The sequence below is a fragment of the Acomys russatus genome, chromosome 28 (assembly GCF_903995435.1).
Source record: "Acomys russatus chromosome 28, mAcoRus1.1, whole genome shotgun sequence".
In the NCBI taxonomy this organism is placed as follows: domain Eukaryota; kingdom Metazoa; phylum Chordata; class Mammalia; order Rodentia; family Muridae; genus Acomys; species Acomys russatus.
The window spans coordinates 29,324,804-29,339,807 of NC_067164.1; positions in this window are offsets into that span (position 1 = coordinate 29,324,804).

Consider the following 15,004-nt stretch of genomic DNA (forward strand, 5'->3'; position numbering starts at 1 on the left):
ACGTCATCTTGATTTGCTCTCTTCCCCTTCTGGCCTCATCTGCACGTCTCTTTTCACTTAAATAAGATATTACAGGTCCCTACCTCAGAGTCTATTGTCTATAAACCAGGCATGCAGAAATTCCAGCTCAACCTCATCTATGGGACTTTTAAAGCACAGTGAGTGCCACATGCTTTTAATCCCAGCACCTGGGAGGAGGGGGCAGGGAGGCCTTTGTGAGTTTAAGGCCAGCCTGGCCTTTATTCATATATCATAACAGGGTGAGTTTTAGGACAAGCAGCACTATACAGTGAGAGCCTGTCTCCAAAACAAACAAACAAACAAAACAAGCCACATTGGTAACATTTTCAACAACCCCCTCCCCTCCCCAAGTGTGGATCTCACCCACTATTATACTAAATAAAAGGCAGTAAAACCAAGACTGTGCAACTCTAGGGAAAACAAGACTGCAAGAACAGTGCGGCCTTACTTGACCCCAATCTCTTCCCTCCTCTTCTCAATACACCTCAGAGGCCCTGAGGCCAAATGTCCCAGGCTGCATGGAAGCCAGCAAGCTGCAGAGATCACGGAAGGGGCATGAGAAGAAAGAAGAGGAAGCCAAGCCCTGCATTTAAGAACCACCTAGAGAGGTGATGAGCTCTGCCTCACTTCACACACACACACACACACACACACACACACACACACACACACACACACACACACACACACACACACACACACACACACACATACAGACACACACACACACACACACGCATATGCACAAATATACTTTTTGTGTAAGAACTATGTTTTTGGATGGATTATTAGGTATGGAATTTGACCTATCACTGTCTCTTTAAAACTAGATTAGATAGACACACCATCCCAATTGGTAGTCCCAAAGGGAAATAAGGTTAAAAAAAAAAAAATCCCATATTGCTTTTTATCTGGGATTTCCACATGGCCAGGAATCTGTTTGAGTCTCCATTCTACCCGCCCTGTAGCTCTGCCTTGTAGATGGCCCTTGCTCTGTGTGCTCCACAGTCAGAGACTCTCTAGTCACACTGGGATCACTCTGTAACCAGTGTCCCAGATCTAGCAGTCAGTCTTATCCTTTGTAAACCCACTGTCATGTCATTTCTATAAGAATCTCTTTTTAATAATTTGCTGTTGTTTATTTTTGACCCAGGGTCACACTGTGTGGCACAGGCTAGCCTCCAAGTCTTATTTTTTTATTCCCAGTCATGCTCTGTTGCACCTGGCTTTGATCAATTTTGCTTCTTGTTCTTTTGATGAACATTGATGAAAATATAGGTGACAGGAAAATAAAAGGGAAAAAAACATTATTCTAATCACTCTGAGATAACCCTAAAACATATGTTAGCCCTTCTAGAATTAGGTGAACAAATACATGTTCATACTGTGCTTCTGATTTCAGAGCCTTTTTCATCTTGATAACATGCTGGCCATGTTTTTCATATTAATAAATATTCATCTACAACACTGCTTCTAATGGCTCCATCGTATATGTTGTAATTTACATATAAAACAGAATGTATAGAACACAGCACCTGGAATTAAGTAAGCATTTAATAGAAGTGTTTATGACATCCTTGTGGCGAGGTAAGGAAATATGACTTGGTTGTTGCACATTGCTTTGTGCTGACACTGACTTCAAAGGTGGCCTCTTTTATCAGCATCCTGGTATAATTTTCAAATTTTCAGATGTCCTAGAGGCAGAAAGGATCACTAACTCTACCAGTGCTCAAATTAAGAGTCAAGACTCTTTCAACCAACCATAATAAATTCTAAAAAAAAAAAAAAGAAAGAAAGAAAGAAAAAGAAAAAGAATGCAGTGTATATTATTGGTTTCCTAGCATGAGGGGAGTTGGCATGCCAGCACGGGGTGGGAAAGAGAGCTGAAAACTATCTCAATGATTACACATAAGACAGAAAACCAGACCCTACTATGTATTTCTACGTATGTCTATATAGTTTACCAAAAAGAACGCCCATGTTGCTGCGATGGAGATATGAACAAAGAGCTGCAGAGCTGTAAGCTGTGTCTCCTGCTTCTTTGAGGTCCTGGGAGTGGGGGTGGGGGAGCGACAGAGGCAGAAGTCTTTGAGAGGTACTTCTGCAAAAGCCCTTCAAACAGAAGGGTCAGCTGGGAGGGTCCTCGCCTCGTCCCATCTCATCTTTCCGTTTCCAGCTAGGAATGCAAACAAGATAACTAAAGCTCCAGAAACCATCTCTGAGACAATGAAGCTGCTACACAGGGGAGACTAGTGGAGAGGAAATGGAGAAAGACGATGCGGTTCTGTTTACTTCTGGGGTCCCTGTCCCGGCCCTGACCAGCTTGACCTCTACACTGAATTTATGGGCAAGTACTTTGATCTTGTTTGAGGTGCTTCTAAATTCTCTTGGAGTCTCCAGTCTCCGGCAGGTACAACGAAATGTAACTGGTAACTGATAGGCCCAGTCACTGAGTGCTTGGCATGAGTTACAACATAGATTCTCTTTTCCTTTCTTTCAGTCACCGCGTGCTTGGCATAAGTTATGACATAGCTTTTCTTTTCTTTTCCCCTTTAACGCATGCATTTTATTTTAGAAAAGTCTCATGATTACAGTAGAATTGAGCAGAAAAGCCTCTCTATCCTTCTCTGTACACACAGTCTTCTCACCTATGGACATTGGTTCCAATGCTACATGTATTAGTAGCCATGAACCTATATTAATGAATTAATGACTCATTAGCAACAGGGTTTACCCAAAGCCAGCCCCTGCGCCCCTGACACTGATGTGTATCCTGATGTTGTTGTTTTTCTTCTTCCAAATATGTAAGGATGTTCCTACCACTATCGTCTCCTGAAGAGCAGTTTCACTGTCCTAAAATTCTCTGTGGTCTGCCTTGTTAGCCCTCTCTCCCCAGTAACCTATGGCAACTGTTAAGTCTTTTGACTGTCTGCTCAGCTTCGGTTTTTCTAGATTTTCAGATTTTTCTCCTATTACTTAGTCAGAGGCATTTAAGAATCTTTTATGTCTTTTTATGGCTTAACACTGAATAATATTCTGTTACCTAGAAGTACACGTATTTGATCCTTTTGCAGTCTGAAGAGTATCATTTTTGCTTACAGTTCAGGCAATTATGACTACCAGTGCTTATCTTCCTCACTGTACTAATGCTGTAAGGAGGCACCGTGACCAAGCCAACGCTTAGAAAAGGAAGCAATAAATTGGGGCTTGCCTACAGTTTCAGAGCCTTAGTCAGTTATTATGATGGGGAGCATAGCAGCATACAGACAGGTACTGGAGCAGTAACTGGGTCTGGCATGGGCTTTTGAAAAGCCAGTGACACACTTCCTCCAACAAGGCCATGCCTCCTAAACCTTCTAATCCTATCAAAAAGATCCTCCCCCTGGTGACTAAGCATTTGAATATATGAGCCTATGGGGGCCCAGTCTCATTCAAGCCATCACATTCCACTCCCAGGCCTCCATAGGCTTGAAGCCACATCATAATGTGAAATGCATTTAGTCCACCTTTAAAAGTCCTCATAGCCTTTGACAATCTCAGCACTCTGTTTTTGCAAGTCAGAAGTTAGGAGACTAAGAGCAATCCCTTAACTGTAACTCCTGTAAAAAAAAAAAAAAAAAAAAAAAAAAAAAAGCAGATCACATAATTCTAATATACAGTGCCATGGAATATACATCACCATTCCAAACAGGAGGAAAAGGAGCACAGTGAGGAAATACTGGACCAAAGCGAGATCAAAAGCCAGCAGGGAAAACTCCAAATTCTGCAGCTCCATGCTTGATACTCCATGCCTTAAGATCTCCAATCCATTACAGCTTTGTTGACTGCCACACAGTTCTGTCTCTTGAGCTAGTTCCACACTCTGTCTACAGATTTACTTGGCAAGTATCTTGTGATTCTGCCATCTCCAACATCTTGGGGTATCCAATACAACCCAGGCTTCACCCTCAAAGCGTCACACAGTGGCCTCTCTGGGCCTCCATGCAGGGACACTCCTGACACAGGCCTGGCCCCAGTGGCTTTCCTTAGCTATGGAGGAAGATGCCACAACTCTTTCTTTATATCCTTGACTCTAAAGCCAGAACTCTGTGGCCAAAGCTACCGACTTCATCCATTTGCTAGGGCTGAAACTTGGCCCTGTCCTTCAATGACACCCCTCTGTTGTTCTTAATATTTTCTTTAATTCCTTTTTACAAGGTGGAGTCTTTCCCTGACATCACCGCTCCCTTTATCCTATTTAGCATCAAGCTTTTCTTTAAGCTTTTTATTGCTTTGAGCACAGGACTTGGCTATAACAAAACACTTTCTGGTGCTCCTTTTCACTTCAGACTGTACATTTTGCAGTTTTTCTTGACCTGTTTGCTCCTTCTGTAGATCTACATAAGAATGACCACTAACAATCACGTAGCACAGTCAATATTAGGCTGTCTTGAAATCTCTTCTACCAATACCACTAATCCAAAACTCTTCAATTTAGCCTCAGGCAGATTTTCAGGACAAGGGCCCAAAGCAGCCACATTCTTGGTCAAATATCACAAGAATATTGTCTAGGCCTCTTTCTAATGTTCACCCTCAGCGCTGTCCACATTCGCACCAGGACGGATCAGTAAGCTTTGCTTAAAGTGGTTGACTGCTTTTCTAGTTCAAAGTCCCAAGGTTTTTCACAGTGCTCCAAACAACACCATGGTCAGGCCTGCCGCAGAAATACCCGACTCCTGGTACCAATTTTTATCTTGGTTACTGTTCTGCTGCTATGAAGAGACACCATGAATAAGGCAACGATTGTAGAAATAAATCATTTAACTAGGGACCCATTTACCCATCTTTCTAGTCTCTTACATTTATTTTGAGAGGGTCCCTTTACCGGCACAGCTGGCTACATGCTGTAGTCCAAGAATGCTTTGAGCCTGCAATCCTCTTACCTCAGCCTCCTAAGGTGTTGGGATTTCAGGTCTGTACTGTCAGATGCAGGAGAATGTGGGAGCACACATGAGTTTTTCTTTTTAACACCTAAGGGAAGTATTAAAAGAAATTCAAGGGGCTGGAGAGATGGCTCAGTGGTTAAGAGCACTGACTGCTCTTCCAGAGGTCCTGAGTTCAATTCCCAGCAACCACATGATGGCTCACAACCATCTATAATGTAATCTGATCATACTGTACACATAATAAGTAAAAAATAAAAAAAATAAAATTAAAAAAAAAAAGAAAATCAAATTTATCACCTGAAAATCTTTAAATAAAATCATCATGGTTTGAATGAGAAATAGCCCCTGTAGGCTTGGGTATTTGAATACTTAGCTCCTAGCTGGTGGCACTGTTTGGAGAGTTTGGGAAGATGAAGCTGGTGGAAATCAGTGGAGGCAGGCTTTGAGAGTTCATGACCTCAACCTGCTTCCAGTTTGTTCTCTCTACTTACCAAGGCTAAAGATGTTAGTGCTTAGCTTTCTGTTCCTGTCACATGCCTGCTGCTTGCTGCCATGCCTCCCCACTGTAACAAACTATTATTCCTCTGGAACCATGATCTCAAATATACTCTTTTGCACACAGCAACAGAACAGTAACTAATAAAACCCTCTACCAGAGATAGTTAGGCCTCCACACCAAGAGTTTCATATCCTGACATTCAATCAAAACCTAATATGAATTTTCTTATCTGCCCAGAATATGTAAAGACTTTCTTCTTGACACTAATTCCTTAAGCAACGCAGTATAATAAGTACGCAAGTGCTCACAAAGTGGCTACGTTTTGTCAGATGTTGTTATTATAAGCAGTACAGAGATGCTTCAAGCATATTAGAAGGTGTTTATAGGTCTTATACACCATTTTATAAGGGACCTGAGCATCAGCAGATTTTGCCGTCTGCAGGAAGTTCCAGAAAAAGTTTTTTTTTTTTTTTCCTTCAGATACCGGGAGGCAACTGTACGTAATAGAGGTGAATGTTGCCTGCTGAACAAATGTTGCCTGTGTTACTGCTGAAGAAAAATGTGTATATTTGTAGAAAAGTGTCCATCACAACCGGAACATAGTCTAGTTTTAGGAAGTAGCCCCAAGCAGTAAACAGGAAGTCCTGATAACAACGAATGATTGAGTGTCCATTTGCTGTCAAGCCTTGGAGAACAGCCAGAGGTTGGATGAAGCAAAAATGGAAAAAGGAGAAATGAAAGCTCGCCAGACCTAGATGTGGGTTCCGACTTCAAAGAGTTGACCAGGTGGTCAAATGTCACATGTATACAAGCCAGTATAAGGTAAAGCAGGAAAAAAAAGAAAAGAAAAGAAAGAAATAAAGAAAAAAACATTGTCAAGTATGTGTTGAGTGTGGGGGACATGGTAGTCTCCTTGTGGGTAATGGTCCTCAAGAGGGTCTTGAAAGACAGCTAGACACAGAGATGGAGCAATGGGATTTCAAGTGAATGGAGGATTATGAGAAAAAAAAGTTACTGAAATGCAAACCCCAAACCACACAGCAGAGAGTTTTACTTTGGCAAGATGGATGGCAGCTGGAAGCAATTCACTGCAGATGGCCCCCATGCAGCCCCAAAACACGACAAGCAAGTATAGAGATCTCACAGAAGAGAGGTGTTGAAGGTGCCTATATGGGAGTCATGTCGAGGAGCTATTGTCACCACAGAGCTGAAGAAGCAAACGCTGAAGACCTGGGTACAAGTCAGAGCCCTTGAGGAGGAGCTATGATAATAGGAGCCCAAGCTGGCAGAACAGGGGACCAGTGGCAGAGCCGAGGTTCCAGAGAAGGGACAAAGTGAGAACTACTCTTCCACTGGGTGATTGAGACCCCTGGCAAGAGCCTCGAAATCTGAGGTTCTCAATCTGTGGGTTGTGACCCCTTTGGCAAACCTCTAGCTCTAAAAATATTGACATTAGAATTTCACAACAGTAGCAACCTTACAGTTAGGAAGTAGCAATGAAAATAATTCTATGGCTGGTGGGGAGGTTGTCACCAGAATACAAGGAACTGTGTATTAAATGGCTGAGGCATTCAAGAGGCTGAGAACCACTGCTCTCAGTGTAGGACAGGACAAAGCATAGAAGGATGAGTGTGGGGAAAATGTTCTCAAGACGTGATTTGGCTGTTGATGTCTTGAAATTAGATTGGGTTGGGATTACTTACAAGAAATCCTCACGATTGGGCTGGCCCAGGAACATTCCCTAACTGCGGAAGGACCCAGGAGATGCCGGAAGTCCTCTTTCTTCCTAGGGATACGTAAGCTATTAAGAACTTGTGGGAGAGCCTGCTATTTAGTGGTGTGGTCACCTGTAAATTAGTTGCCTGTGGTCCTGTGGATAACCTCTCACCCATGTGCCTATAAATAACCCCAATTAAACTCATGGGTTCACCAAGCCAGACTTGTATGGACAGTTCTATGGTTTGGCGCCATATCTGAACTAAGGGGTGTGTTCGTGTGTTCGCATCTCCCCAGGGACAGGGAGCCCAGTCAGGAGGACTCCATCTTGAATGGGTAGTTGATAAGAGACCAAAGAATAGAAATCTGAAGGAGTGTTAGACGTCATACTACAGAATTTCTAAATTACGCAGTAGGAAACTTAAAGCCAGTGATGTCTTATCAACAAGAATGGGACATTCAGTGGCACCCTAGTGGGGCAGGAGTCCTTGAGTGCCCCCGTGTGTCTGCCTTGCTCCTTCCATGCTGTGCCCGGATTCTTAGGCTCCTGCTTTCACCTGGATCATCACCTCATCTTTAAAATATGGCCATTACCCCCTCAGGTTCAAGAACCATGTGCCAGACAACACAGGAGCAAAAAAAGAAATCGGAGGTGTCCAGAATCCATAGCTGACTTTTCACAAGGTCAGTGTCAGCTCCAGATGAGAGGCTGCAAGAAAAAAAAAATGTAAACTAAAATGTTTTACTACTCTAAATTAAGATCACTTGGGACTTGTTCCTTTGCTGAGACAGAGTCTGACTATGCAAGTCAGAAAGATCTTGGACTCCCTGTAGCCCAGGCTAGCTTTCACCTGTGGTACCCCTTCTTCAGCCTTATAAGAGTTGGGATTACAGCCGTGTGCCACGTGACTCAGAGTCAGTCACTGGAATTTGTCTTCATATGTATGTCTACATGCTGTGTGTGTAAGTGTTTGTTCACATGTTTGGGGTACACCTGTGTGTACATGTGCACATGTGCGCATGCCTGTGGAAGTCAGGTCTATGGATCCTGGATAATTCCCTTAATGGCTTTCCATGTTTTATATTGAGGACCTCTCTCTCTCTCTCTCTCTCTCTCTCTCTCTCTCTCTCTCTCTCTCTCTCTCTCTCTCTCAGTCCATCTTGTCTTTATTGTTTCCTTTTTTATTAATTTATTCAAATTACATTTAAATGTTTACCCCCTTGTTTGTCTCCCCCTCCCCCATTCCTCCTTCCTTCCCTCTTTCACCCTATTCCCCTCCCCTAGGTCTGTGACAGAAGGAGACCTCCTCCCTCACCATACGGTCACAGCCTATCAAGTCTTATCTTGGTAGCCTGCCTATTCTTTCTCTGAGTGCTACCAGGCTTCCCCACCAAGGGGAAGTGGTCAAATATGGAGCACCAGAGTTCATGTCAGAGTCAGTCCGTATTCTCCACACGACTGTGGATAATGTCTTGTCTCGTGACAAGATCTGAGTAAGGGGTTCAATGCTTACTGCATGTGTTGTCTTTGGTTTGTATAGTAGCTTGAGCAGACTCCCCTGGGTCCAGACCCGCCCATCATGATGTTCTTCTTGTAGGCTTCTAGGACCCTCTGGATCCTTCTATTTCCATATTCTTCCATACTTCTCTCACCTATCATGTAGCTAGAGAGACTGTTTCCACTAGTCTGGTCAGCCAGCTTGCCCTGGGGACCTCTTGACTCTACCTCTGCATGCTGGGATCACAAGTGGGCACTGGGCCTATTCAGCATCTCTCAGGGCTCTGGGACTATGAATGCCGCTTCTCACACTTGTTCAACAGATGCTTTGCTGCTCCTAGACTCGGTGATTTGTATACAAAGAGGTAAACCAGTGAATTCTGGGTAGCAAGTAGCAATATTTGATAGAAAAGAACAGCTTTGATGACACCCAGTGCACTTAGTTCTTAATCACTTCCGTTTCTAATAATTTCAAATTCCAATTTGTTCTCACAAATGGAGAACTTGGGAGAAGACACTATTTGGAGGAAGGAATGGAATTTCTGAGATTTGGAGATGCCCTGAAGGCTGAGTGCAATAGTGGATTTACAGTGATGGTAAATAGGAAATAAGATAGAGTTGAGGCAGAACTGAGAGGGGAGGCAAACTGATGATTCCCAATAACTCAGTTTCTTCCTTCATAAAACTGCACTCTCTTGCTCTTAGATTCTGCACGCCAAGTTTACTTAATGGCTATATTTCAGTTGAATTCGGTGACAGGAACGTTTTGGACAACAATTTAGAAGCAGAAGTGTCATGTGCCAGATCCTGGCCACAGAGTGTTTCCCCTTGTCATTTGAGAGTGGACCCTCCTCCATGAAAGAAGCAATCTCAGTCATGGAATGAAGACACATGAAATAAAACCAGAATGAATGCCCAGCCTAGCCCCCACAGAGGGAGGACTGAATGCCAGTGGTTGATAGCTTTGGATTTTTGTGGTTGCTTATAATGCTTTCTGAGGGAAGCATCCTTGGTTCAGGTGCTTACCCTCCAGAGCATAGGGAAATGACTTTACTCCCACTAGGATGCTATGGTCATAAAAGCAGATGACAGAAGCACTGGTGAGGATGCAGGAAACCTGGGACAGTGACACATTGCTTGTGGTTTTTGAGATGTGATACAGTTTCTTGAGAAAACAGTCTGACGGGACTGGTCATGCGAACCTTAAGAGTACAATTTCTACACGACGCAACTGTAGGGACCTTGGAGTCTTCTCACAATACCCCAAGACCAAGTTCTCAGCACAAAGGAGGCTTATTTGCCTCCAGAAGAACAGAGAGAATGGGAAGAGGACAAAGACAGGAGATAGAGGAGAAGAGAGAAAGGGAAGGGAACAAAAGAGAGAGGGGAAGATGGGCAAAGAAGAAGGGGAAGGGATATGGGGGAACACAGGACTCCTCTGGATAGAGAGGAGGAGACAGATGTGGCCAATAGGCAAGTGAAAAGTTATAAAGATAAAAGGGTAAACCCCATGTTAGGATGAGTTGGTTAATTTTGATTGTGCATGTTAATTAAGATGGCCGAAAATAGGCAGGCATGGTGGCACCTTTAATCCCAGCAATCAGGGAGGAAGAGGGAGGTGGATCCTGTGAATTAAAGGCCAACCTGGTCTACAAATTGAGTCCAGGAAAGGCAAGGCTACAGAGAAAAACCCTGTCTTGGGGGTTTTAAAAAGTGGCCAAAATGGGGCTTTTGATGGCTAGACTTCAATACTTTGCAAGCTGGACCTTGGCCAGCTTTCCTCACGGGGAGGAAGTGGCCAAATAAGGGAATAGACCTTGGTGGCTAGGTTTAGGAATGTTGTCTAATGATTGTTAGCAAAGAAGAGGGAATAGGGAAGGGCAAGGCCTTCCAGAGACACTTCACCCAACACGTCTATTCATATTTCATCATATCATTTACATATATACATATACAGAAAAATTAAACATATATCCACATAAACATAATAGCTGAAACATGGAAAAAGCACAAATATAAATGTTTGCAATCTAGTAACTTCATGACATGGGATAGTACACAATACTAAAAAGGGAATGAAGTCCTGACTTGCACTACAACATGTATGACACATGCTACAACATGCGGATCTGGATGTAGAACTCTCAGCTACTTCTCCAGCACCATGTCTGCCTGCCTACATGCTTCCATCCTTCAGCCAAAATGACAGTGGACTAAACCTTTGAAACTATAAGCAAGCTCTAATTAAATGCTCTCCTTTATAAGAGTTGCTATGGTCATGTGTCTCTTCACAACACTAAAACACTGACTAAGATAATTTACATGTCCCAAAGACATCTCCGTGCATTTTATGTGTGTGTGGTATACGTGCGTGGGTGTATGCCTGTTGACATGGGGGTGCACACATGCAGGTTGTGGGTACATGTGCACTCATGTATGTGCTCATGTGGATGCCAGAGGTTGACATTGGGTATCTCAGTCACTCTTCATGACACACACACACACACACATACACATGTCTATGTCTATTTATGTATGTATATATTATATATGTATATGTGTATATATACACATATATGCATGCATGCATACATACATACATGCATACATACATACATACATACATACATACATACATATATGTATATAGTGGAGGGGTCTTTTGCTGAATCTGGAGCTCACTGTTTCATCTAGTCTGGCCAATCAATTTGTTCAGACAGGGATGTATCTGCCTCCCATGCTGGGATTACTGGTCGACCTCCAAACCCATTCAGGTTTTATGTGAGTTCTGGTGTCTAAATTCTGGTCTGCATACTGGCACACCAAGTGTTTCACTGTGAGTCATCTCCCCAGACTCTTTCTGAATGTTTTTTTTTTTCACGAGCTATATGATAATTTGTGCCATGGTTATACCATAGATGAGTTAGATTTCTCCCTACTGAAGAATGCTAGGTTGTTATCAATTTACAGTTAGTAATTTAACTGAGACATTTTGAGAATGTGAGAATTCCTCCTAGATTTTTTTTTCTAGTTGTGTTAATCAGCTTCCCATGGCTGTCGCAAAAGCACAGAGTTCCTGCACTTATAAAGAAAAATTATGTATTTTGGCACACTATTTTGGATATTTTAGCCCATAGTCACATGTCCCCATACCTTTGGGCTAACTATGCCATAACAAATCAAGATGGGCATATGTAATGGAAGAGCTCTGTTCACCTCACAGAGGCAGAAGGGGAAAGAGCGTGGGAGAGGGTGGGGCCAAGGTCTCCCCATCCCTTTCAAGTCTGCTCACCAAATGACTTAACTTCCTATAACTAGGCCCCTCCTTTTAAAGGTTTCCTCACTTCCAATAATCTCACAAGCTGGCCTCCAGACCAGTGGCCTATAGGCCTTAGGAGCATTTAATAGCCAGGTCTATCTTAAATTCTATGTGGAGTTGAAGAAAATGCACACCTGAAAAGTCATTAACTTTTTAGGGATAAAAATGATTCTTTTATTTTTTTCATTTTTTGGTAGAAGCCCAAACCTAAGAGTGGCAAGAGAGAAAATGCACCACACAAGAAAGCAGGCATTGGAGGAGCTACTTCACAGCCTCTCAGTCAGACGCAGAGTAGAAATTGCCACATTAATCAACTGAACTGACATGTTCTACCTCAGAATATAAGAATGGATTTTATACATGGTTTATACAAGAAAGTCATTCTAAACCAGAGTTTTAGCTACTCCTAAGGGTAGTATACTGTTTTATGTCGGAAAATTGGTGAACTAGAATGACTTATTCAAACAGTGGTAGGCACAGCCCCTCTATAAAGGAGCCCTGAGGAGAGGCAAGCTGAATGTAAGCAGGGTCTGCGTTCCTCCCGCTGCCCACTCTGGTAGTGAGCCGCTTGTCTGGTATGGCTTTGGGAGTTCAGCATGATTGTGGGGGTGGGGTGATGTGACCTCCAAGCTGCCGCTTGGTCTGACCATATTGTTAATGTTTCCTACATCAAAACTGGTCATCAAGAAGAGCTACTAACTCAGATCCTAGATGTTATACATTTGTATTACCTATGGCTTTGTATGCAATCTCAGGCTCATGAATATGAACTCTTAGAGTGCTAATATTACCGTTCAGTAAAGGCACACATATGGATAGCAATAGGTTGCATGTCTTTTATGTCATGCCTCTCAATTCTAAGGAAATTCTTACAAAGTGCACAAGATACCTTCCATTACAACTTATTTCACGTTTGTGTTGGGCTGCAAGACGGCTCAGCAGGTAAAAGCACTTGCCACCAAGCCTGTTGACCTCAGTCCGTCTCCAGAATCCACACCCTGAAGGAGAAAACTGACTCCTGAAAATTGTCCTCTGACTTGTATGTGTGTGCTTCACAGCACACATATGCACAAAATAAGTAAATACATACATATTCATATGTATGTAAAAAAAAAGACACAAACATAGTTTACCTGGGATATTGCCAGACTATTTACAACTTAGTTTCACTTTCTGTTTAATAGGGAGAAAGTAAGTAAGTTTAGCTAAATTTAAACAGTTAAAGGTACTTTGTAACCATAAGCCAAAATACACACTTTTTCCTCTAAGTAACCTTGGTCATGTGTTTTATCACAGCAACAGAAAACTATTTCATATGTGAAGTTAAAGTCTCATCAATATTTAAGATTAAAAAAAAAAATAGAAGCCATCTTCAGTGAATTCTCGTCCCTAAGTCTTGTCAGAACTGTGAGCTCCTTCCTAGAGATGCGATCCTTCGTGAGGCTCTTCACATGACTCAGAGATGGCTCAGAGATTAAGAGCATGCTCTGCTCTTGCAGAGGACCTGAGTTCAATTCCCAGCACCCATGTCTGGTGGCTTCCAACCATCTGTAACGGCAGCTTCAAGGGATGCTGTTCTCTGGCCTCCAAGAGCACTTGTAACCACATTAACACACCTATACCCAGAGACATAGACATATACACGATTTAAAAGTAAGAAGTCTGCACAGGGGTGGGGGGGGCTGGAGAGATGGCTCAGCAGTTAAGAGCACCAACTGCTCTTCCAGAGGTCCTGAGTTCAATTCTCAGCAACCACATGGTGGCTCACAACCATCTATAATATGATCTGATGTGCACTGTATACATAATAAATAAACCAAAAAGAGATTTATTTTTTTTTAAAGTGGTAAAAAAAAATCTGCACGGGTTGCTGTACCAACCAAGGACTATACATATAGTAAACTTTGACCTCCTATTTAGATCTAGCCAATGAACAGCTCATTCTCCACAGTTGTGGGGAAAGCGGAGACTGCCTCTGACATGAACTCTGGTGCCCTCTATTTGACTACTTCCCCTTGATGGGGAGGCCTGGTGGCACTCAGAGGAAGGGGAAGCAGGCTATCCAGATGAGACCTGATAGGCTGTGACCATATTGTGGGGGAGGGGGTCCCCTTCTGTCACGGGCCTAGGGGAGGATAAAAGAAGGGGGGACGGGAAAATACAAGTGACAGGAATAACAATCAGGATGTAATCTGAGTAAATTATTTAAAGAAGAAGAAGAAGAAGAAGAAGAAGAAGAAGAAGAAGAAGAAGAAGAAGAAGAAGAAGAAGAAGAAGAAAGAAAGAAAGAAAGAAAGAAAGAAAGAAAGAAAGAAACCAAAGGTAAGCAAAAGACTCACTCACCTTCCAAAATGGAGCTCGAAGCCAAAATCTATCAACTGCTTTTTGCTTACGTTAAATGCTTCGGCATTCGCCTGTGTGTGGTGAGTATCTGTGGTAGTTTGAATGTGATTGGCCTCCATATGCTCATATGTGCGCATGCTCAGTCCCCAAAGTGTAAAGAGTCTGCTGGGAAGGATTAGGGGGCGAAGGCTTATTAAAGGGGGTATGTCACTGGCAGTGGGCTTGGAGGTTTCTAAAACCCCCACCAGGCTCAGCGACACTCCTCTCTTTCTCTGCCTTCGTTTGTCTGTTTGGTTTTGATTTTTGAGACAGGGTTTCTCTGTGTAGCCTTGAGCTCAAGAGATCTGCCTGCCTCTGTTGCTTGTGTTCTGGGATTAAAGATGTGTGCCACCACCGCCACCGCCACCGCCAGTCCCTCTCTGCCTTTTTTATGGTTCAGAAATCTATCTGGACGAAACTAGGCCCACCAAACCTCAGGGATGATCGGTAATTGGCTTGAAATAATCAAGATATTTGGACGCCCTCAAAACTGGGTTTGGTCATGGGATTATCGCAAGAGCAAATCTGATCATATGGGATGACAAATTCAGGAACTTTGGCTTAAACTACATATCTACCTTTCTGTGACAGAACAGGAAGTGAAGACCTATTTATAACTATAGGTAGCCAGACTGGGAATAAAA